Consider the following 25,555-nt stretch of genomic DNA (forward strand, 5'->3'; position numbering starts at 1 on the left):
CTATACCATTTTTTCACCTTTTCTACAGGGGCAACTTGCACTGCTACAGCTCGCCTCTCCGACCCAGCCACAGGGTCTGCCACAGGGGTTGGAATACCCTCTGCAGGGGCAACTTGCACTGCTACAGTTCGTTTCTCCGACCCAGCCACAGGGCCTGCCACAGGGGTTGGAGTACCCTCTGCAGGGGCAACTTGCACTGCTACAGTTCGTTTCTCTGACCCAGCCACAGGAGTGGGAACGGCTGCGGGAGCTGGAACGGCTGTGGGTGCCGGGACGGCTGCGGGAGCTGGAGCTGGAACGGCTGTGGGAGCTGTCCTGGGTCTGTCTCCTCCCAGCTCCTGCTGCACCCCCAGCCTGCTCGCTAGCAGGACAGAGCGAGAAGCTGAAGAGTCCTTGGCTTGGTGTAAGCATTGCTCTACAACAATTAAAACATCAGCATGTTATCAGCGCTCTTCTCATCCTAATCCAAAACATAACACCCTGCCAGCTACTAGGAGGAAAATTAACTCTGTCCTACCTGAAACCAGGAAACCTCGGTACAGTTGAGGTCACTCCTCTTCCTCTTCCAGCTGAGCAAGTAGCTTGCGGGCTCTGCCACACGCTCGGTGCAGAAGCCAAAGCTGGGAACACAGCAGTCAAACTCTCACTACTAACGAAGCCACCAGGGCAGAGGGCTGACATAGACCCACCAGAGGCGAACCGTACCCGCTCTCCCTCCTGCCTGCGAGGCTTGCCGCAGCAGCCCCGACCCGAAGCGCTCACAGTGCTTTGCTTGGTGATGTCACCCATGAGTCAGAGTCCCCACATGAGCATCTGCCTTGCCACTCTTTAGTGTTGGTGTTGGTTTTTGTTTTGCCTTTTTTTTTTTGAAACATATGCAGGTTCTGGTAAACCTTCAGGTAAACCACAGATCAATAGGGAAGAAGTCCCACACGAGGGAAGGCCGTGCTTTCCTTCCAGGCAATGGCGCATGCTTTAACATGCTGCATTCGACAAAGAAGCTCTCTCCATTTTGCGCAGTGGCAACAGGCACGACTGCAACACACGCACGTGTAGGCAGCACCTGCAGGTCCCAAACCCTTAACCAATTTTTAGATAGCACCAATTTCTTCTGTAGTGGCTTTCCCTTAATCCATAACCCCTTTTTTCCTTTATTTATATCGGGTGGCTCTCCTCCATTGCTCTCTCTGTCATTTTCCTCCCCAGTGTCTGAGCAGGCACTGGGAAGCGTTTCCAGAGGAAGGGTACTGCTGAAGCTACAACATTTACTCTCGGGGAAAGAAAAGAGAGTATGTGAAAAAAGAATACATACTTCCTTTCTTTTTCCTTTTTTTTTTTTTTTTAAAAAAAAAATCTCTGAAATCAATGCTGCGGCCTGGCAGCAAATAACTCTGGGAGTAATGATGATTCCTCATCCTCACTGTAACGTTCTAGTTAATCTCATAAAGAACCAATTTCCCCAGGCAGTGGCCATTTGAGATGGGAAGGGGCAGTAAGAGGAAGTTTTCCTTAGACTAGCTCTTTCCCCAGAACACCTCGCCATCCAGCAACAAATTCAATTCACCTGCTCCGCCTGATCAGTCAAACGTGCGTCCGACTCCAGCACACGCCACAGCGGTGGTCCTGACGTGGTTTGAGAATCACCTATCCGCAGAATATCTCGGCTTTGTACACTCAAATAACGCCGTAGTTTCGAAATAAGGCCCAGAGCTCACACTCCGAGTGCAGCCTAACAGCACCAGAGGGCCGGTAGGCTAAACATTCCCATCCTGGCAACAGTCCTGACCCAGGCAACAGTAAGCATCCCTTCTGCACTTTCATCGTGAACATCAGCATAAGGAAACAGAGAGCTCCTCGAGCCAAGTTTTAAGAAACAAACATCAAGGTCACCCAAGCGGCTTGTTTTCAGCAAACTAAAGGAGAAATTAAGGTGACAACTGCGTGCCTCCAGAGTTAGTCAGATCCTGAAGGCAGTTCCTTTGGGAAACGGAGGAGCAGCGCGCCAGATGATGCCTACCTTACAGCGCACCCCTCAGAGGCACTGCTACGAAAGGAAGGCAGAAGGTTGGAACTCAAAAGAACTCGCAAGGCACCTGTTAAGGGGGAAGCTTTAATTTCCTCAGCAGAACCTCCCCCCTGAAGGCAGCCCAGGGACTCTTTGCTTCCCTCGGGAGACGGCAGGGACAGGGCAGGGTGGTGGGACGGAGGGACAGAGGTCCAGACGGATGGCCAGACGGCCCAAAAGGCCTGAGCAAGGGCTGAGGAGCGGCAGGGAAGGGCAGGGCGAGGGGAAGGGTGACCCTGGGCCTGAACAGGGGACCTTGGCCCTGACCCCGGGCAGCAGCTCCCCGTCTCACAGGGCCCAGGGGGGGCTGCCTGTAACAGGAGATGCGGGCAGGTAAATTTTACAAGCACTGCATCACAAATACCCTGCAACACCTCAACTACTGACTGGGACAGCCTCCTTCCTCACCTCCTGAAAGCTCCAGCTGGCAAACCAAGGACAAAATGAAAGGCAGATGTGGAGGACCTCGTAAGATACTAGTTCGTTCCCCTATGTGCCCACTGCTGGTGACACGGAATGCCTCCTGTTCCCAAACGACATCGGCACATTACATCTTTACTACATCTTTACTACATGCATTGGAACTCACCAACTTTAACACAACTTAAAATTACCAATCCCGGCAGCAGGCTGTACAGCTGAAGCTGCTTTAGCCAATCAAGTGTGTCATGATGCCCCTCAAAGCTTTCTTCCTGGGAACAGCTGCTGGGACACTCCTGACATATTATTTCTCTTAATGGCAGAACTGCGCCGGGAAGGCCCCACAGCAAGACTCGTAGTTCTGTCCTTCCCTTTCAGGAAAGGATCTCCCACCGTGAATTGATTACTTTTCATGATGATGAGACACAAATTCAAGTTTTGAAAAACTGAATGCTGATTAACAGATTTCTAGCACAGCCTGCGCATCAAAATTCATTTCTCTCCATTCAGGTAATCTTAGTTTCTGAGTTACAGTTACAGTCAAAAAATTTTTTTCGTTTTTTTTGTGATCAGAAAAAGGAGGGGACTGGTTGTCCCAAGTCAGCCAGGGAACTTAACTGATCTTTGGTCGATGCACCAAGCAACTCAGCTCTCTTGGGGAAACTTAAATAGAACAGACAGATCTCCAAACGGATACAAAAAATAAATCCAATGATAAAAACCCAACCGACACATCCCATACCCCAGCTTATTGAACAGCACAAGGGTTTAATCTACAGGCTCTGTCCAAAGCAGCAAGAAGTGACAGATTTCATCCAAACCAGCCTGCCCGCTCTCACTCTCTGATCTGGAGGTGTTATTTGACAAGCATGCCTATCAGTGACACTTGTAAACGCTGGGTTACTGCACCACAGCCCCAAATCCCTCACGGGCCCACTAAGATACTTTTACTGACTGATCCACAATAAACACTGCCAAAAAGATTCTCAACAAGTTAAACCCTGGTTAGAAAGAATCTGAGGAACCTGTCACTGCAGCAACTAAGGGCTGCAATTGGATGCAAAATCTCCAACACCCTCCTTAGCACCCTGCTAGCTCAAGGACTGTGTGGGGCTTCCGTGCCCTGAACGAGAAAGTTCTCTGAACGAGAAACAGAAAGTATTTACAACAAATTCCAGAAGCGCTTTTCCTCTGCCAGCAGCAAATGCCTGAGGGCCCCTACAGCTTCACAAATCATAGCACAAAGAGCCTCAAGTTCCTCTAAAATTTCAGAAAAGAATTCAAAATAGATCTGCTGGGGAAAATGATCACTGGTGGCAGGGTACACAATACACCCGAGTCTCAGCTATCCTCCGCAGGGTCAGTGCCCACGCCCAAGTGTGATGCTGATGGCACCCGAACATTTGCTGGAGCAGGCAGCAGAGCCAGCAGCTCAGGGGAGCAATTTTAAAAACCAAGAGGCACTTAAACCAACCCTTAATTGACCCAGATACTGCAGAAGAGTCTCGACTACTCGCCCTGGAGTCCTACTCTCACCAGCAAAAAGCACCAACCAAAGCTTGGGGGAACTTTGCTACAGCACAAGAGAAGGGAGTGCGGGTAGCGTAGTCCGTATCGCAGAGCTGCTGCTTTTCACCCCATTTTATCATCCCTGATAACTGAAAGTAAGGCTGGGTGGGCTGACCCCCCCTCCCCCCACCACTCCTGGCAGCATGTTTGGTCCACAACGCTAGAATAATTATTCTGCTCCCTCCTGCCCCTACAGCTTCATCACCTGAAAAGACTACAGTCAAAACGATGGCATACACAAATAAAAGCCAAGAGTTGACATAGTCACTCCGGGATTTGGGTATCAACTGTCCGAGAAATCAGAACACCGAAGCTTCACAATGTGCCCAACATTGAGTTGTGCCAAGGGGGGAGGAAGGAAGAAGCTTTACGTTTAAGCCTTCAGAGCATCGCTCAGTCACTACGTCAATTCACAGCCACCACAGCGTGCCGATGCACATCTTTCTGTGCCAAAAGAAACAAGTGCTTTGTCCTCTTGATATCCAAGGTAGCCACCTATAGTTACAGAACAGATGCACAAGACCTTAACTCTGACCAGCAGGGAAACTTAGGACAACTGAGTGCAGCTCCTGCCAATTTCTACCAGTTCAAACTGAGCTTTAAGTCTCATTGCAAAGCCTCAGGTAGAAAAAGGATCACCTCGGGGTATCCAACAAGAAGAAGAGTTTTAATTTATTTATTTTTTTTTAAATATACCGTAGGACTCTGCAGTTCAATCGTCAATCATCTTGGAAAGTTCAAGGAGGAGGTCATCCTCATCCTTCTCTGGCTCCAAGTCGAGTTCGGCTTCCAGGATGCCGTCTGAGAGTTCCCAAAGGAGCATCTCAAAATCCTCGTCTACAGATAAGGGCGCGTTGCCTGGGGAACTCAGCCGGCGTGTCCTTGCTTCTTCTAGCTGGGAAGAAGCTGAAGTCGAGCTTGACAACTCCATCGGCTCCACAGATTCTGCCTGGCTTCCAAGATGTGCTTCAGGTCTTGGGAGAGCAAGGAAGAGAACAAGCAGTATAGGCCATTTCTTAACAGGAAATCCCTTTTCTGCAAACCGGCTCTTAAAACCGTAGCCAACCCCTCCTGCACTTCAATCTTACACAGGGATTGTTCTTCAATTAACCCAGGGCTACATTTAGAGCCCAATATATTAGCAGGTACATTTCTCAGTTTGGGGCTTTGTCTGTGAAGCCACAGCACCTGGAGTCTAGCAAAGATGGTTCAATTTTTGTAGCAAGAGCCACTTTGCCACCTTTATTAATTTTCCTGGAAAAATGTTAAGAAGTCTCTATCTGCAAACATCCGTTTACTAAGTTAGTCATTTTTCCCATGGCACACTCAGCAGAGTTTGCTCCCCAGTACAGGAAGCTGATCTGCACCCGTCACTTCCCTCTGCTCTCCCTGCAGTCTTGTCACCTTGTAGGTTTGTTCGGGTGGCATTCTTGAGGACCAAAAGGCAGAGGACACTACTCATCATTTATCACCTCACAAGAAGTAGAAGAACTTCACCTCATCCTCATTTAGGTATTCAGACAGACCAAGAAGTCACTGGAAAGCTGTACTGACTTGCAGCATTTAAAGAAAGTAAGTCTAATTAAGCATTCCTGCTAGCTGCTAGAAAGTGATTTCACGGGACTTATTCCTCTGATGGATTTGGGCTTTAATTATCTCAGAACCCTCATTTTTTCCCCACATGTGACAGAACTTAGGTTTCACTGGGGATATACACCGATTAAGAAAAAGAACAAGTTGTGGTCATCACCTGTTTTGGGGATTTTCTTCAAGTCTGGTGGCTGGGACATGCTCCAGCACAGGCTGGAACAGCCTAGAAAGCAGCAAAACAGTATTTATGACCCATGGGTAAAAGATTCCTTAATAGCTTTTTCCTCCATGCTGCTTCTCCTCTGGCAGCGCGGAGCCTTAGCCAAAATACAAAACCAAGGTGCTCCTGAAGAAAGTTACTATTCACTTGGAGGTTACTGATGCTCTTGTGTCTTTTAAGAACACAGCATTAATGGACAAAATCCTCCACACCAGAGAAATCACAGAATCACAGAGTACTGAGTAAATAGTGCCATTAATCTAATAAATATGGAAGGGTACTACAAGAATTCTGTAGGCAGCTACTGGATTTCAAAGGAAACAGAAGGCCTGTAGAACATTGGAGTTTGCCATCTTTTCTCCTGGAGGAGGGTATAAATTTTACAAGGGATCCATTTCTGCATTAGCCCCTGTCCTTACCATAGCTGCTTTTTTGGCTGGAGGTCCCATTGTGTCAGCATCAAAGGCAGTCCGGGGTTTCACAGCTGCTCCGGCAGAGGGAAAACTCCCAGGTGCCTCACGTTTCAGTGCCTTCTTCTTGGGGGAAGCGACTTTCCCATCCCAAGGCTTCGCAACCATGTTAAAGTTGGCTAGAGTAAAAGGAAGAGAGAACTGATAGAGTCTTGCTCTGGGTCCTTGTTTTCTTTGTCTGTTTATTTCCTCGTGTCCCATGAGACCCAGAGAAAGGCTACAATGTGCAATCCGTGCAGCCTTTAAGCCCTCCTTAGCTCCCTCACACAATCTCATTTTACAAAGTTGATATAATCTTAACAACGAGGCCTTTGATCCTCTGTCATTTTGGACAGAAACTGGCCCCCCACATTAAGACGTTGAGGCATGCTTTACAAACACATACACGTGTCAAGTTAAGCAACACATGCCAAAGAGGAAGGTGAACTTGAACTCAACACAGGGAGGACTCCATACCATAAACAGATGGCAGAAAAAACCAGAATACCAAAATTAGACTAAAAAGCCCCTCAATCAGTTAATTTTCTAGTGGGAAATACAGAACACCATCACGTAATTAATGAAAACAGACATGGTTGCATATTCTGGCTCTTCCTTGCCTTTGAACTTTGTAGCCTTAAACTCTTTTATCCTCTGCATTGAGGGAAAAGCGAGGCAGATCCTGAGCAAACGGAACTTGCTCAATATGGGAAGCACCTCACCGGGGCAGGTATTCAAGCATCTGATTACCTGTTAGCTTTGTGTTCCCTAACCATTTCTGCCCTGCTGAGGCAGGTCCAGCTTGTGCTGGGGGAGCTGGCACATTTCCTCCACTCTGCTGCATCCGCAGAGCTTTCTCGCGCTTTAGTTCTTCCAAGGTTTTAACACGCACTTCTCCTTCTGCCTTGACTTTACCTGCCGGCTCCTTCGACTGCACTTTGCTGGGCCCGGGCAGAGTGAGCACACTCTGCTGCTTCTTGGGCTCACCCTGAATTTTTGCCCCTGCGCTGGGATCTTCGGTTTTACCATGCCATTCAGCCTGGGCTTTGCCTTGAGTTTCTCGGCTCTGAAGAGCTCTCTCACGACGGATTTCCTCCAGTGTTTTCACATGGATCTCTCCCTTTGGCTTAGCAGCCTTCCCTGTCATCATCAAGAAATGAGAAGCACCAACATTTCAAGAGAGTCCAACAATATTTCAAGTCTCCAAAATCTGTCACAGTACTAAGGAAAACTAATCCTGAGCGTTCCCAATAACGCCTCTTAGGACAATAGCCTGACATTCTCCTCCTCCTCTGAGCCACTTGTATTTTGAAGACCAGCCCTATCCAGACAGAGTTGCTACACAGAAATGCTAGTTTACTTTATTGCTTTTTCAGACTGCATTTCCAATTCCTGCTCCTGGCAGTGGTTCTATTCTAATTGTACACAATGGTTCACAGCAGCAGCTTAAAACCTCGACAAGGCACAAGTGGAAAATAAACACACACCTAGAGCCACATTTCTGATAGTGGCTGTCAGAAGAGCTTCAGCACTCAAACAAGAGGAATCGGTTCTTTGTTTTCATTTCAATTAATTTTTAGGGCTGTATGAAAACGGTCTAAGTTCAGGGGAAGGAAGAAGGAGAAAGTATATTTAATAGCCAGTTGTTACCTTTCGCAGTACTAGTCTGTTGAAAAGGTAATCCTAGTCTCTCCTTCACAGACTTGGCAACTTGAACTGCTAAACAGAAAAAGAACAAATTAGGGAGGCTGCATAAACGTCAACTTTGTGTTCACATTTGAAAACAAGACAGGAAAGGTAACTTTGAATCCCAGTGATTAAGACCTCAGCCACCATGCAAAAAGAAACATCACAGGAAAAGGACAAACAGAAAGCCTAAATACAAAACCCGGGAATCAAATCCAGATGCCTGTTCAGTAGCTGTACCTCTCTTCAGGGCTTTGTCAGCATTTCCCGGAACCTCCACCTTCTTCCCCAGCCTTTCAGCAAGGCTGCACTTCACTGGAAGGGCGCTTACATCAGCTTCAGACAGAGAAAACCAGGAATATTTTAAGAACATTTCTTTGCAGGAAGATTTGAGAACAGTCAACCACAAGCTTCTATTTTTCAAGCATATTTTCACAAAATTGCCTTTCAGCTGCTAAATGGTTTTGGTTTTTTTTTTTCTGCCATTTCTGCAGTCAACTCAGATCTCCACTGCAATGCATTTTCCTCTCATACGTCAAAAATACTCTTTAATGCAGTCCTATATAGAAGGCGGCACCTAAATAACAGCTCATAAAAAGTTCTTACCCACGGAGGCTTTCCGTTTTCCTTGTTTCTCAGCGAGATCTAGTTGAACCACAGGTTCCTCCCCTAAAACAAAAGTAAAAGTTTTCTATTTCATAGAAACCAGTAGCCATTAGAAATATTATACTGCTAGCCCATGTCCAACAAAACCCAGTAAGACACTGTTTTGACAGCTAAACCACACAAACTCCTATTTCAACAATAATTAACTTAGAAAAAGTATTAATAGTCTCAGTGTTTGCTTCAAATCCCAGCTGAGATAGTAGAGAATGAATCTGAGTCTGCTTGACAGCTATACTTTGTGCAGAACAAAGCTGCATAAGCAAGCAGAATGTTATTAGGTACAAATGCTGAGAAATATTCCTTTCTAAGGTGAATGTCTATGAGTAAAAGTACTTCTTCACTTCTTTCCCTTTAAAAGGAATTTGCACAACTCTAAACAATAGCATTTATACACAGACTCCTATCGCACTCCTGTCCACACCTGCCACTGTCAGCCTCTTTAAAGCTTCAGAAATTGCTTCTTACATAGCCCTGTCTTCTAGAGCTCTTTCTTCTGGTTACTCTCCTGTTTTTCAGTTATCCCCCTCTTTGCATACTGACACCTTTTTTTCTTTCTCCTGCTACTGCACTTAACCTGAGCACCAAAGCTTTCCAGCACAACCAGGGACTTTCAGCATAAAAGCATGTTTTGAACAGAAGAAGGCAGCACCAGCAGGCTAACATGGGGGAATTGTCTTCATTCTTGCTTAACCTTCCAGTTTAGGAGTAATGAAATCAAAACAAAAGCATTAATTATTACCTTCCTCTGTAGACAGTGTCACAGTTCTCACCACTGTCCGGACATTTTCCTTTTCCGGAGCAGCAAAAATCATAGAATCGACGGGAGGAAGAGAAGATCTTGAAGGACCTTCTGTTCAGAGCAAGCAAAACAGAAGGAAGTTTACCAAACGTAAAAAACTATCACAAAGAACAAAAAACTTAAATTATTCAGTACTGTCAAACATACAGAGACCAGAGCACGTAAATAAGAGAGGTGACTAATTTGCCTCCGGTTGCCCTTGGACTTCCCATCTAGAATACCAGCTGGCTGAGAATCAGGTTGCTCGATGCCCCCAGCTAAAAATGGAAGTCTATCCCTCAAGCAGCTCCCAGCTACCATCACCTGCCATTCCGAAGCCAATAAAATTTCACTTCTTTGGCAAATAGTTGTATTCACCAAAGCATAGCCAGCTACCCGGTATTACTGGAAGAATTTTTTTTTTAAAAAAAGAACATCAAACAGGATGAAGGTGAACAGGGTAAGAAAGTAGGGAATCTTAACTCACCACCGTGTCTCTTAGTTTTTTCCTTCATTTTCTGCCATTTGATTTCTTCAAGTGTTTTTATTCCAAAATTCAGACCGTCCTCTGAAAACAGAAAACAGTTAATGAGACTAAGGCTTAGAGGCGCTCACTGAGGACCACAGATCCTCAGGCTTCTTAGTGCTCAGGAACTTTCAGAAGCATTTAGAATAAACCCTGTCAACACTCCTCACAAGTGGAAGAACCATAGAATCAATGGCATTTTGCCCCTCCTTTCCCCCTTCAGGGTAAAAATTGTAGTTTTAATTTTAATCCATTTACATGATATTAGATCCCTCTAGCGTTAGAGATGGCTTTCAACAGTGGTTGCAAGGCTGCACGTGCAGCCATTTTAACTCCATGCTGTGGCCCTGTTTTGTTCTCCAAAAGTAAAGAAAAGGCGTTCACCTTTCTGACCCAATGGGCACATGATGCTATTAGGTAGAAATGAGATCATGGAAATAATCGAGTCCATTCAGCACCCCTACATTCTGTTGTGTTTTTACGCCACACTGCTTTCAAGTTAATTGTCAAGTTCTCCTTCCGATTTATGCTACCACAGGTGCCGGAATACCTTGTTTAGCAGTAGTAGCACTGGCTTTCCGAGGGGAAATCACCCGTAATCCATTTTGGCCTTCCTCAGCTGGTTGCTGGACGGGAGTTTTACTTTCTTCTCCTTCCTCACAAAGCTGGTCTGAAGGGGAAAAATCTATTCAGCTATGCATAGACCGGATTGTTCGTGATTACGTAGCTCATGCAATGACACTTCAGTCCATGGTTCATATAAAAAGCTTTTTTTTTTTTTTTTAATACAGCTACACTGACCTGATGAACTCGTAAGTGGACTACCCTAGGACAAAACATCTGGGACTCTAGATTCTCTCTGCAGCTTTAACTACTACACAACATATTACTCTTCAGAGAGACAGAAATAAAAGGAATTTCCTTCCTAGTTTCACACAGAGCTTTACACGACAGACCAGCTAAAGCCAAGAGTGGTTCTAAGCTTTCCTCCAACATTTCAGGTTCTGTCCACTGACTGCCAGACAAAGCCACCACTGACCTGACCAGACTGCCTGCCCAATCGCTAGTCAGACCTCAGTTCACCTGTGCTTTATACATTCATTTACAGCACAAATTCCTTCCAAGAACCAAAACATGCTCACCGTCATCATCTTCATCATCATCTGCAGCATTGATTACAACTGGAGGGTGTGGAGGGCTTGGGACAGTTTCAGAGTTTGCCACTTTCATCACCCCCCTTAGCTATGGGGAGGGATTGGACTGGACAGAAAGTTTCTTTTGGTGCCGTGACATCTGAGCCACTTTCAAATCATCGTCCGCGAACTCAGGCGGACTTGGCAGTGGAGCTAGAGGAAGAGGAGGAGCATCAGTAATATGGCAGTTTAAAACTTTGACCACAATGCACGAAGGTGGTAGGTAAGGCAGATAACCCGCACAGACAATGAATTCAGCATCTCCTTTTGCCCATCCCGTCACTGTTTACACCAGTGAACAATGACTTCCCTTCAAACAACAACACATCTCCCTACCACCCAGCAGAAGATGAAACAACAGAAAGCAAACTGCAAGGCAAATATCACACAAAGCAGAGAGAAGCTGAGCATGAAAGCAGAAAACAAATACCAGCAGTACACCAGCAGGACACTCGGTTTAGCTGACCACCTAGGACTGCACACCTTTTCCTGCACTCACAGATGAACGGTTGCCTGATATCTCCTACAGGATTGGCACCCACTAAGTAATATTCAAAATTAATTCTTCAGTACTTAAAGAAAAAGGACCTAAACTCACTCTTGCTTGGTGGTAAGAAGACTCCATCGATGTAACGTCCCTTTGTGTGATGAAAAGCACAGTTGGCTTTCTGACAGCCTACTGGCTGGTTCTCCCAGTAGCACGGAATCTCATTGCGCTTTTTCTGAAGACACAAAGAAAGACAAGCTCGTGATAACATGCACCTAAGGGTTGCAAAGAGATGCACACTTCCAGATCATGACAGCGATAGGGCTGTCACAATACAGTGCTGAAACATCATTCCAAAGGTCAGTTTGTCACTTAAGTAGAGTATTTCCGGGCATATTCACAAAGTTTGCATAAGCTGTAACCACTAGGCACGTTTAGCTTTGTCATCATTCAGGTTTGAGAAGACAGGCACTCTCAGACAGCAGTTTAGGGTGGGTTAAACTAATACACGTAGGCTTATACTAGGATTCTTCAGAGGGAAAAAGAACATCTTAAATTGCCTAGGTTAACTCTATCCAGAACTACTTCTTGGAGACTTTGTTCTTCTGCACCTTTAACTTGCCCCACTGCTTCCTACCCCAGGCAGCTACAACAGCATTATCTGAAGGACTGCGGGACACAAGACACCTGATAGATCATTCTCAAGCCTGCTCTCAGGAGGCTAGTACAGCCTGTTATTACCCCCCTGCTCCAGCAGGTTTTAGCAGGCTATTTAGCGGTTATTCTGCATCTGTTGAGAAAATACTGTCGGCATCTAATAAAAGAAAATCTTGCTAAGACATACCGAAGGCACTGATTTTATTTCCCTCTCCTTCCTCCCACCCCCTCTCTCCTGGTAACAGAAACCAGTGTAATTTCAAAGCAAATGAATCTATCCTGCAAAAGCACAAGCAGCACACCTACGGCACTGAAAAACGCTTTTGTTGATTTATTTTGAGAACACATCTTTAGGCACTCACATCCATTTCCATGTGTCTGAATCGGCAGACATTCCTGAAACAACGACCCTCCTGCCACAGCGTGCACACTGTCTCGTTCCCCAGAGCAGCTTCGCAGTGGCGGAAGGAACAGTTGTCTCCCTGTAACCAAAAGGAAACCAACAAGGAAAATATAGGACAGCCTCAAAAACCTCCATGCTACTGCCTCACGTTGCTACCATTGAATTCAGAATCTAGCTGGTTATCAAGTTAACCAAAGACCAGTGTGCCTCCTCCTCCTACTCTACTCCTTCCTGAAAAAAATGGAAAAAAAGAAAGAAAAGCAAAGCAAAAGAAACCCAGCCATACCTTGGTACAGGTAGAATAGAAATAGAAGTAGCAATCGTCTCCTTGTTTAGACATGCTGACAAGTTCTGATAACAAGCTCGGGTTCTCTCCACAGGGACTTCCTCCTGCTCTTGGAGAGAGCTGTCTTCACCCTTGCTTGGGTTTGAAAGTCTTTCTACTGGCTTGTGATCAGTGAAATCTTCTTTTTAAAAGTAACCCTAAAGAAAGTACCAACAAGTGAAAAATAATGAGTAACAAGCATTTCTTCCAGTTTTCTTCTGTTAACAAATTAGTCTCTTGAGGAGAGCAATGCCTTGAAATCAGCTGTTACATGAACTAAACACAATATTAAATTAAAGATCTGTAAAGCTGCCAGGAGCTTTGTCAGCAAGCGTTCTCTTCCACGTCCTCAATAATATGACTTGGAGCACACCTGGAGAGCCTGAAAATGGAGTCACTTCTTAAAAACCCCACCTGATCATACATGCAAGGCAATGAATCAAACTATGGCTACAATAACTTCCTACAGAACGCAGTATGAACGCATTAAATAGCATGTTCCAGTCCCTGTGGGTCTTCGAGTTCACCCACCTGGACAACCTCAGCAAAGTTATCGATCTTCAAAGACTTCCAGTTAACTTCCCCGGTAAGTTTTCTGTTTCCCAGGTTTCCCAGAGTTTCCCCGGTAAGATTTCTGTTTTCTCCTACCAAGCACCAGCTCAGTATGCAATGCTGTGTTAATAACACCCAAGCATGTAGATGTTAAACTGTAACTGCTTTGAAACCTAGTTGTTGCTAAGAAAAGAGCTCAATACACCACCTTCACAGGGCAAAAAGTCACATGAAAGAGCAGAAAAACCCAGAAGTGCTTCCTGAACTTCACGTTCCCAACAGCACCATCGCTGCCACTCACCATTGGCCTGCCCTCACTAAAACACTTTTTTTTTTATTTTATTTTATTTTTTTCACAAACGATACAAAGAGTGTGCCAGGTATGCTGTAATGCCAGTGTGCCAGGTCAATAGAGGATATCCAAACAACGAGGCGTTTGTCCTACTTTCCGGCACGAAAACACTTTTACAGCATTCTTTTCACGAAGAAAGCCCTCTCTGTCTTCTCCAATGCTCCAGGACCTGCTGCAGCTGCAGCGGCTGCGCTGGTACAACCCGCATCTTTGACAAATCTTTTCAACAGTTCTGCTTTACCTTGGCACAGTTGAGGTCACTCCTCTTCCTCTTCCAGCTGAGCAAGCAGCTTGCGGGCTCTGCCACACGCTCGGTGCAGAAGCCAAAGCTGGGAACACAGCAGTCAAACTCTCACTGCTAACGAAGCCACCGGGCAGAGGGCTGACACAGACCCGCCAGAGGCGAACCGTACCCGCTCTCCCTCCCGCCTGCGAGGCTCGCCACAGCAGCCCCGACCCGAAGCGCTCACAGTGCTTTGCTTGGTGATGTCACCCATGAGTCAGAGTCCCCACATGAGCATCTGCCTTGCCACTCTTTAGTGTTGGTGTTGCTTTTTGTTTTCTGTTTCTTTTGTTTTTTTGAAACATATGCAGGTTATGGTAAACCTTCAGGTAAACCACAGATCAATAGGGAAGAAGTCCCACACGAGGGAAGGCCGTGCTTTTCTTCCAGGCAATGGCGCATGCTTTAACATGCTGCATTCGACAAAGAAGCTCTCTCCATTTTGCGCAGTGGCAACAGGCACGACTGCAACACACGCACGTGTAGGCAGCACCTGCAGGTCCCAAACCCTTAACCAATTTTTAGATAGCACCAATTTGTTCTGTAGTGGCTTTCCCTTAATCCATAACCCCTTTTTTCCTTTATTTATATCGGGTGGCTCTCCTCCATTGCTCTCTCTGTCATTTTCCTCCCCAGTGTCTGAGCAGGCACTGGGAATCGTTTCCAGAGGAAGGGTACTGCTGAAGCTACAACATTTACTCTCGGGGAAAGAAAAGAGAGTATGTGAAAAAAGAATACATACTTCCTTTCTTTTTCCTTTTTTTTTTTTTTTTATTTTTAAATCTCTGAAATCAACGCTGCGGCGTGGCAGCAAATAACTCTGGGAGTAATGATGATTCCTCATCCTCACTGTAACGTTGTAGTTAATCTCAGAAAGAACCAATTTCCCCAGGCAGTGGCCATTGGAGATGGGAAGGGGCAGTAAGAGGAAGTTTTCCTTAGACTAGCTCTTCCCCAGAACACCTCGCCATCCAGCAACAAATTCAATTCACCTGCTCCGCCTGATCAGTCAAACGCGCGTCCGACTCCAGCACACGCCACAGCGGTGGTCCTGACGTGGTTTGAGAATCACCTATCCGCAGAATATCTCGGCTCTGTACACTCAAATAACGCCGTAGTTTCGAAATAAGGCCCAGAGCTCACACTCCGAGTGCAGCCTAACAGCACCAGAGGGCCGGTAGGCTAAACATTCCCATCCTGGCAACAGTACTGACCCGGGCAACAGTAAGCATCCCTTCTGCACTTTCATCGTGAACATCAGCATAAGGAAACAGAGACCTCCTCGAGCCAAGTTTTAAGAAACAAACACCAAGGTCACCCAAGCGGCTGGTTTTCAGCAAACTAAAGGAGAAATTAAGGTGACAACCGCTGCATCCAGACTTAGTCAGATCCGGAAGGCAGTTCCTTTGGGAAACGGAGGAGCAGCGCGCCAGACGACGCCTACCTTACAGCGCACCCCTCAGAGGCACTGCTACGAAAGGAAGGCAGAAGGTTGGAACTCAAAAGAACTCGCAAGGCGCCTGTTAAGGGGGGCTTTAATTTCCTCAGCAGAACCTCCCCCCTGAAGGCAGCCCAGGGACTCTTTGCTTCCCTAGGGAGACGGCAGGGACGGGGCACGGCGGTGGGACGGAGGGACAGAGGGCCAGACGGACGGCCAGACGGCCCAAAAGGCCTGAGCAAGGGCTGAGGAGCGGCAGGGAAGGGCAGGCGAGGGGAAGGGCGGCCCTGGGCCTGACAGGGGACCTTGGCCCTGACCCCGGGCAGCAGCTCCCCGTCTCACAGGGCCCAGGGGGGGCTGCCTGTAACAGGAGATGCGGGCAGGTAAATTTTACAAGCACTGCATCACAAATACCCTGCAACACCTCAACTACTGACTGGGACAGCCTCCTTCCTCACCTCCTGAAAGCTCCAGCTGGCAAACCAAGGACAAAATGAAAGGCAGATGTGGAGGACCTCGTAAGATACTAGTTTCGTTCCCTATGTGCCCACTGCTGGTGACACGGAATGCCTCCTGTTCCCAAACGACATCGGCACGTTACATCTTTACTACATGCTGAAAGGAACTCACCAACTTTAACACAACTTAGAATTACCATCCCGGCAGCAGCTGTACGCTGAAGCTGCTTTAGCCAATCAAGTGTGTCATGCTGCCCCTCAAAGCTTTCTTCCTGGGAACGCTGCTGGGACACTCCTGACGTATTATTTCTCGGAATGGCAGAACTGCGCCGGGAAGGCCCCACAGCAAGACTCGTAGTTCTGTCCTTCCCTTTCAGGAAAGGATCTCCCACCGTGAATTGATTACTTTTCATGATGATGAGACACAAATTCAAGTTTTGAAAAACTGAATGCTGATTAACAGATTTCTAGCACAGCCTGTGCATCAAAATTCATTTCTCTCCATTCAGGTAATCTTAGTTTCTGAGTTACAGTTACAGTCAAATTTTTTTCTTTTTTTTTTGTTTGTTTTTTGTGATCAGAAAAAGAGGGGACTGGTTGTCCCAAGTCAGCCAGGGAACTTATCTTTGGTCGATGCACCAAGCAACTCAGCTCTCTTGGGGAAACTTAAATAGAACAGACAGATCTCCAAACGGATACAAAAAAAATCCAATGATAAAAACCCAACCGACACATCCGATACCCCAGCTTATGAACAGCACAAGGGTTTAATCTACAGGCTCTGTCCAAAGCAGCAAGAAGTGACAGATTTATCCAAACCCTGCCCGCTCTCACTCTCTGATCTGGAGGTGTTATTTGACAAGCATGCCTATCAGTACACTTGTAAACGCTGGGTTACTGCACCACAGCCCCAAATCCCTCACGGGCCCACTAAGATACTTTTACTGATTGATCCACAATAAACACTGCCAAAAAGATTCTCAACAAGTTAAACCCTGTTAGAAAGAATCTGAGGAACCTGTCACTGCAGCAACAAAGGGCTGCAATTGGATGCAAAATCTCCAACACCCTCCTTAGCACCCTGCTAGCTCAAGGACTGTGTGGGGCTTCCGTGCCCTGAACGAGAAAGTTCTCTGAACGAGAAACAGAAAGTATTTACAACAAATTCCAGAAGCGCTTTTCCTCTGCCAGCAGCAAATGCCTGAGGGCCCCTACAGCTTCACAAATCATAGCACAAAGAGCCTCAAGTTCCTCTAAAATTTCAGAAAATTCAAAATAGATCTGCTAGGGGAAAACGATCACTGGTGGCAGGGTACACAATACACCCGAGTCTCAGCTATCCTCCGCAGGGTCAGTGCCCACGCCCAAGTGCGACGCTGATGGCACCCGAACATTTGCTGGAGCAGGCAGCAGAGCCAGCAGCTCAGGGGAGCAATTTTAAAAACCAAGAGGCACTTAAACCAACCCTTAATTGACCCAGTACTGCAGAAGAGTCTCGACTACTCGCCCTGGAGTCCTACTCTCACCAGCAAAAAGCACCAACCAAAGCTTGGGGGAACTTTGCTACAGCACAAGAGAAGGGAGTGGGGGTAGCGTAGCCGTATCGCAGAGCTGCTGCTTTTCACCCCATTTTATCATCCCTGATCTGAAAGTAAGGCTGGGTGGGCTGACCCCCCCCCCCCACCACTCCTGGCAGCATGTTTGGTCCACAACGCTAGAATAATTATTCTGCTCCCTCCTGCCCCTACAGCTTCATCACCTGAAAAGATTACAGTCAAAACAATGGCATACACAAATAAAAGCCACGAGTTGACAGAGTCACTCCGGGATTTGGGTATCAACTGTCCGAGAAATCAGAACACCGAAGCTTCACAATGTGCCCAACATCGAGTTGTGCCAAGGGGGGAGGAAGGAAGAAGCTTTACGTTTAAGCCTTCAGAGCATCGCTCAGTCACTACGTCAATTCACAGCCACCACAGCGTGCCGATGCACATCTTTCTGTGCCAAAAGAAACAAGTGCTTTGTCCTCTTGATATCCAAGGTAGCCACCTATAGTTACAGAACGGATGCACAAGACCTTAACTCTGACCAGCAGGGAAACTTAGGACAACTGAGTGCAGCTCCTGCCAATTTCTACCAGTTCAAACTGTGCTTTAAGTCTCATTGCAAAGCCTCAGGTAGAAAAAGGATCACCTCGGGGTATCCAACAAGAAGAAGAGTTTTAATTTATTTATTTTTTTTAAATATACCCTAGGACTCTGCAGTTCAATCGTCAATCATCTTGGAAAGTTCAAGGAGGAGGTCATCCTCAGCCTTCCCTGGCTCCAAGTCGAGTTCGGCTTCCAGGATGCCGTCTGAGAGTTCCCAAAGGAGCATCTCAAAATCCTCGTCCGATAAGGGCGCGTTGCCTGGGGAACTCAGCCGGCGTGTCCTTGCTTCTTCTAGCTGGGAAGAAGCTGAAGTCGAGCTTGACAACTCCATCGGCTCCACAGATTCTGCCTGGCTTCCAAGATGTGCTGCAGGTCTTGGGAGAGCAAGGAAGAGAACAAGCAGTATAGGCCATTTCTTAACGGGAAATCCCTTTTCTGCAAACCGGCTCTTAAAACCGTAGCCAACCCCTCCTGCACTTCAATCTTACACAGGGATTGTTCTTCAATTAACCCAGGCTACATTTAGAGCCCAATATATTAGCAGGTACATTTCTCAGTTTGGGGCTTTGTCTGTGAAGCCAGAGCACCCGCAGTCTAGCAAAGATGGTTCAATTTTTGTAGCAAGAGCCACTTTGCCACCTTTATTAATTTTCCTGTAAAAATGTTAAGAAGTCTCCATCTGCAAATATCTGTTACTAAGTTGTCATTTTTCCCATGGCACACTCAGCAGAGTTTGCTCCCCAGTACAGGAAGCTGATCTGCACCGTCACTTCCCTCTGCTCTCCCTGCAGTCTTGTCACCTTGTAGGTTTGTTCGGTGGCATTCTGAGGACCAAAAGGCAGAGGACACTACTCATCATTTATCACCTCACAAGAAGTAGAAGAACTTCACCCATCCTCATTTAGGTATTCAGACAGACCAAGAAGTCACTGGAAAGCTGTAGCGACTTGCAGCATTTAAAGAAAGTAAGTCTAATTAAGCATTCCTGCTAGCTGCTAGAAAGTGATTTCACGGGACTTATTCCTCTGATGGATTTGGGCTTTAATTATCTCAGAACCCTCGTTTTTTCCCCACATGTGACAGAACTTAGGTTTCACTGGGGATATACACCGATTAAGAAAAAGAACAAGTTGTGGTCATCACCTGTTTTGGGGATTTTCTTCAAGTCTGGTGGCTGGGACGTGCTCCAGCACGGCTGGAACAGCCTAGAAAGCAGCAAAACAGTATTTATGACCCATGGGTAAAAGATTCCTTAATAGCTTTTTCCTCCATGCTGCTTCTCCTCTGGCAGCGCGGAGCCTTAGCCAAAATACAAAACCAAGGTGCTCCTGAAGAAAGTTACTATTCACTTGGAGGTTACTAATGCTTGTGTCTTTTAAGAACACAGCATTAATGGACAAAATCCTCCACACCAGAGAAATCACAGAATCACAGAGTACTAAGTAAATAGTGCCATTAATCTAATAAATATGGAAGGGTACTACAAGAATCTGTAGGCAGCTACTGGATTTCAAAGGAAACAGAAGGCCTGTAGAACATTGGAGTTTGCCATCTTTTCTCCTAAGGAGGGTATAAATTTACAAGGGATCCATTTCTGCATTAGCCCCTGTCCTTACCATAGCTGCTTTTTTGGCTGGAGGTCCCATGGTGTCAGCATCAAAGGCAGTCCGGGGTTTCACAGCTGCTCCAGCAGAGGGAAAACTCCCAGGTGCCTCACGTTTCAGTGCCTTCTTCTTGGGGGAAGCGACTTTCCCATCCCAAGGCTTCGCAACCATGTTAAAGTTGGCTAGAGTAAAAGGAAGAGAGAACTGATACAGTCTTGCTCTGGGTCCTTGTTTTCTTTGTCTGTTTATTTCCTCGTGTCCCATGAGACCGAGAGAAAGGCTACAATGTGCAATCCGTGCAGCCTTTAAGCCCTCCTTAGCTCCCTCACACAATCTCATTTTACAAAGTTGATATCATCTTAACAACGAGGCCTTTGATCCTCTGTCATTTTGGACAGAAACTGGCCCCCCACATTAAGACGTTGAGGCATGCTTTACAAACACATACACGTGTCAAGTTAAGCAACACATGCCAAAGAGGAAGGTGAACTTGAACTCAACACAGGGAGGACTCCATACCATAAACAGATGGCAGAAAAAACAGAATACCAAAATTAGACTAAAAAGCCCCTCAATGAGTTAATTTCTAGCGGGAAATGCAGAACACCATCACGTAATTAATGAAAACAGACATGGTTGCATATTCTGGCCTTCCTTGCCTTTGAACTTTGTAGCCTTCAACTCTTTTATCCTCTGCATTGAGGAAAAGCGAGGCAGATCCTGAGCAAACGGAACTTGCTCAATATGGGAAGCACCTCACCGGGGCAGGTATTCAAGCATCTGATTACCTGTTAGCTTTGTGTTCCCTAAGCATTTCTGCCCTGCTGGGGCAGGTCCAGCTTGTGCTGGGGGAGCTGGCACATTTCCTCCACTCTGCTGCATCCGCAGAGCTTTCTCGCGCTTTAGTTCTTCCAAGGTTTTAACACGCACTTCTCCTTCTGCCTTGCTTTACCTGCCGGCTCCTTCGACTGCACTTTGCTGGGCCCGCACAGAGTGAGCACACTCTGCTGCTTCTTGGGCTCACCCTGAATTTTTGCCCCTGCGCTGGGATCTTTGGTTTTACCATGCCATTCAGCCTGGGCTTTGCTTGAGTTTCTCGGCTCTGAAGAGCTCTCTCACGACGGATTTCCTCCAGTGTTTTCACATGGATCTCTCCCTTTGGCTTAGCAGCCTTCCCTGTCATCATCAAGAAATGAGAAGCACCAACATTTCAAGAGAGTCCAACAATATTTCAAGTCTCCAAAATTGTCACAGTACTAAGGAAAACTAATCCTGAGCGTTCCCAATAACGCATCTTAGGACAATAGCCTAACATTCTCCTCCTCCTCTGAGCCACTTGTTGTATTTTGAAGACCAGCCCTATCCAGACAGAGTTGCTACACAGAAATGCTAGTTTACTTTATTACTTTTTCAGACTGCATTTCCAATTCCTGCTCCTGGCAGTGGTTCTATTCTAATTGTACACGATGGTTCACAGAAGCAGCTTAAAACCTCGACAAGGCACAAGTGGAAAATAAACACACACCTAGAGCCACATTTCTGATAGCGGCTGTCAGAAGAGCTTCAGCACTCAAGCAAGAGGAATCAGGTCTTTGTTTTCATTTCAATTAATTTTTAGGGCTGTATGAAAACGGTCTAAGTTCACGGGAAGGAAGAAGGAGAAAGTATATTCAATAGCCAGTTGTTACCTTTCGCAGTACTAGTCTGTTGAAAAGGTAATCCTAGTCTCTCCTTCACAGACTTGGCAACTTGAACTGCAAAACAGAAAAAGAACAAATTAGGGAGGCTGCATAAACGTCAACTTTGTGTTCACATTTGAAAACAAGACAGGAAAGGTAACTTTGAATCCCAGTGATTAAGACCTCAGCCACCATGCAAAAAGAAACATCACAGGAAAAGGACAAACAGAAAGCCTGAATACAAAACCCGGGAATCAAATCCAGATGCCTGTTTAGGAGCTGTACCTCTCTTTGGTGCTTTGTCAGCATTTCGCGGAACCTCCACCTTCTTCCCCAGCCTTTCAGCAAGGCTGCGCTTCACTGGAAGGGCGCTTACATCAGCTTCAGACAGAGAAAACCAGGAATATTTTAAGAACATTTCTTTGCAGGAAGATTTGAGAACAGTCAACCACAAGCTTCTATTTTTCAAGCATATTTTCACAAAATTGCCTTTCAGCTGCTAAATGTGTTTTTTTTTTTTGCCATTTCTGCAGTCAACGCAGATCTCCACTGCAATGCATTTTCCTCTCATACGTCAAAAAGACTCTTTAATGCAGTCCTATATAGAAGGCGGCACCTAAATAACAGCTCATAAAGAGTTCTTACCCACGGAGGCTTTCCGTTTTCCTTGTTTCTCAGCGAGATCTAGTCGAACCACAGGTTCCTCCCCTAAAACAAAAGTAAAATTTTTCTATTTCATAGAAACCAGTAGCCATTAGAAATATTATACTGTTAGCCCATGTCCAAAAAACCCAGTAAGACACTGTTTTGACAGCTAAACCACACAAACTCATCTTTCAACTATGATTAACTTAGAAAAAGTATTAATAGTCTCAGTGTTTGCTTCAAATCCAGCTGAGATAGTAGAGAATGAATCTGAGTCTGCTTGACAGCTATACTTTGTGCAGAACAAAGCTGCATAAGCAAGCAGAATATTATTAGGTACAAATGCTGAGAAATATTCCTTTCTAAGGTGAATGTCTATGAGTAAAAGTACTTCTTCACTTCTTTCCCGTTAAAAGGAATTTGCACAACTCTAAACAATAGCATTTATACACAGACTCCTATCACACTCCTGTCCACACCTGCCACTGTCAGCCTCTTTAAAGCTTCAGAAATTGCTTCTTACATAGCACTGTCTTCTAGGCTCTTTCTTCTCGTTACTCTCCTGTTTTTCAGTTATCCCCCTCTTTGCATACTGACACATTTTTTTCTTTCTCCTGCTGCTGCACTTAACCTGAGCACCAAAGCTTTCCAGTACAACCAGGGACTTTCAGCATAAAAGCATGTTTTCAACAGAAGAAGGCAGCACCAGCAGGCTAACATGGGGGAATTGTCTTCATTCTTGCTTAACCTTCCAGTTTAGGAGTAATGAAATCAAAACAAAAGCATTAATTATTACCTTCCTCTGTAGACAGTGTCACAGTTCTCACCAGTGTCCGGACATTTTCCTTTTCCGGAGCAGGAAAAATCATAGAATCGACGGGAGGAAGAGAAGATCTTGAAGGACCTTCTGTTCAGAGCAAGCAAAACAGAAGGAAGTTTACCAAACATAAAAAACTATCACAAAGAACAAAAAACTTTAATTATTCATTACTGTCAAACGTACAGTGACCAGAGCATGTAAATAAGAGAGGTGACTAATTTGCCTCTGGTTGCCCTTGGACTTCCCATCTAGAATACCAGCTGGCTGAGAATCAGGTTGCTCGATGCCCCCAGCTAAAAATGGAAGTCTATCCCTCAAGCAGCTCCCAGCCACCATCACCTGCCATTCCGAAGCCAATAAAATTTCACTTCTTTGGCAAATAGTTGTATTCACCAAAGCATAGCCAGCTACCCGGTATTACTGGAAGAATTTTTTTTTTTTAAAAAAAGAACATCAACCGGATGAAGGTGAACAGGGTAAGAAAGTAGGGAATATTAACTCACCACCGTGTCTCTTAGTTTTTTCCTTCATTTTCTGCCATTTGATTTCTTCAAGTGTTTTTATGCCAAAATTCAGACCGTCCTCTGAAAACAGAAAACAGTTAATGAGACTAAGGCTTAGAGGCGCTCACTGAGGACCACAGATCCTCAGGCTTCTTAGTGCTCAGCAACTTTCAGAAGCATTTAGAATAAACCCTGTCAACACTCCTCACAAGTGGAAGAACCATAGAATGAATGGCATTTTGCCCCTCCTTTCACCCTTCAGGGTAAAAATTGTAGTTTTAATTTTAATCCGTTTACATGATATTAGATCCCTCTAGCGTTAGAGATGGCTTTCAACAGTGGTTGCAAGGCTGCACGTGCAGCCATTTCAACTCCATGCTGTGGCCCTGTTTTGTTCTCCAAAAGTAAAGAAAAGGCGTTCACCTTTCTGACCCAATGGGCACATGATGCTATTAGGTAGAAATGAGATCATGGAAATAACCGACCATTCAGCACCCCTACATTCTGTTGTGTTTTTACGCCACACTGCTTTCGAGTTAATTGTCAAGTTCTCCTTCCGATTTATCCTACTACAGGTGCCGGAATACCTTGTTTAGCAGTAGTAGCACTGGCTTTCCGAGTGGAAATCATCCGTAATCCATTTTGGCCTTCCTCAGCTGGTTGCTGGACGGGAGTTTTACTTTCTTCTCCTTCCTCACAAAGCTGGTCTGAAGGGGAAAAATCTATTCAGTTATGCATAGACCAGATGTTCGTGATTACGTAGCTCATGCAATGACACTTCAGTCCATGGTTCATATAAAAAAGCTTTTTTTTTTTTTTTTTAATACAGCTACACTGACCTGATGAACTCGTAAGTGGACTACCCTAGGACAAAACATCTGGGACTCTAGATTCTCTCTGCAGCTTTAACTACTACACAACATATTACTCTTCAGAGAGACAGAAAAAAAGGAATTTCCTTCCTAGTTTCACATAGAGCTTTACACAACAGACCAGCTAAAGCCAAGAGTGGTTCTAAGCTTTCCTCCAACATTTCAGGTTCTGTCCACTGACTGCCAGACAAAGCCACCAGTGACCTGACCAGACTGCCTGCCCAATCGCTAGTCAGACCTCAGTCATCTGTGATTTATACATTCATTTACAGCACAAATTCCTTCCAAGAACCAAAACATGCTCACCATCATCATCTTCATCATCATCTGCAGCATTGATTACAACTGGAGGGTGTGGAGGGCTTGGGACATTTTCAGAGTTTGCCACTTTCATCACCCCCCTTAGCTATGGAGAGGGATTGGACTGGACAGAAAGTTTCTTTTGCTGCAGTGACATCTGAGCCACTTTCAAATCATCGTCCGCGGACTCAGGCGGACTTGGCAGTGGAGCTAGAGGAAGAGGAGGAGCATCAGTAATATGGCAGTTTAAAACTTTGACCACAATGCACGAAGATGGTAGGTAAGGCAGATAACCCGCACAGACAATGAATTCAGCATCTCCTTTTGCCCATCCCATCACTGTTCACACCGTGAACAATGACTTCCCTTCAAACAACAACACATCTCCCTACCACCCAGCAGAAGATGAAACAACAGAAAGCAAACTGCAAGGCAAATATCACACAAAGCAGAGAGAAGCTGAGCATGAAAGCAGAAAACAAATACCAGCAGGACACCAGCAGGACACTCGGTTTAGCTGACCACCTAGGACTGCACACCTTTTCCTGCACTCACAGATGAACGGTTACCTGATGTCTCCTACAGGATTGGCACCCACTAAGTAATATTCAAAATTAATTCTTCAGTACTTAAAGAAAAGGACCTAAACTCACTCTTGCTTGGTGGTAAGAAGACTCCATCGATGTAACGTCCCTTTGTGTGATGAAAAGCACAGTTGGCTTTCTGACAGCCTACTGGCTGCTTCTCCCAGTAGCACGGAATCTCACTGCGCTTTTTCTGAAGACACAAAGAAAGACAAGCTCGTGATAACATGCACCTAAGGGTTGCAAAGAGATGCACAGTTCCAGATCATGACAGCGATAGG

The 25,555-nt window shown here is 45.7% G+C and overlaps 2 pseudogenes; both read right to left on the reverse strand.

Moving 5' to 3' along the window:
- Positions 1-4,766: 4,766 nt before the first annotated feature.
- LOC118261331 (zinc finger CCCH domain-containing protein 11A-like) lies at positions 4,767-13,049 on the reverse strand (annotated as a pseudogene).
- A 5,333-nt stretch (positions 13,050-18,382) lies between these two features.
- Positions 18,383-25,467, reverse strand: LOC118261333 (zinc finger CCCH domain-containing protein 11A-like; annotated as a pseudogene).
- Positions 25,468-25,555: the final 88 nt, after the last annotated feature.

Source organism: Cygnus atratus, unplaced genomic scaffold (assembly GCF_013377495.2).
Source record: "Cygnus atratus isolate AKBS03 ecotype Queensland, Australia unplaced genomic scaffold, CAtr_DNAZoo_HiC_assembly HiC_scaffold_50, whole genome shotgun sequence".
Lineage (NCBI taxonomy): Eukaryota > Metazoa > Chordata > Aves > Anseriformes > Anatidae > Cygnus > Cygnus atratus.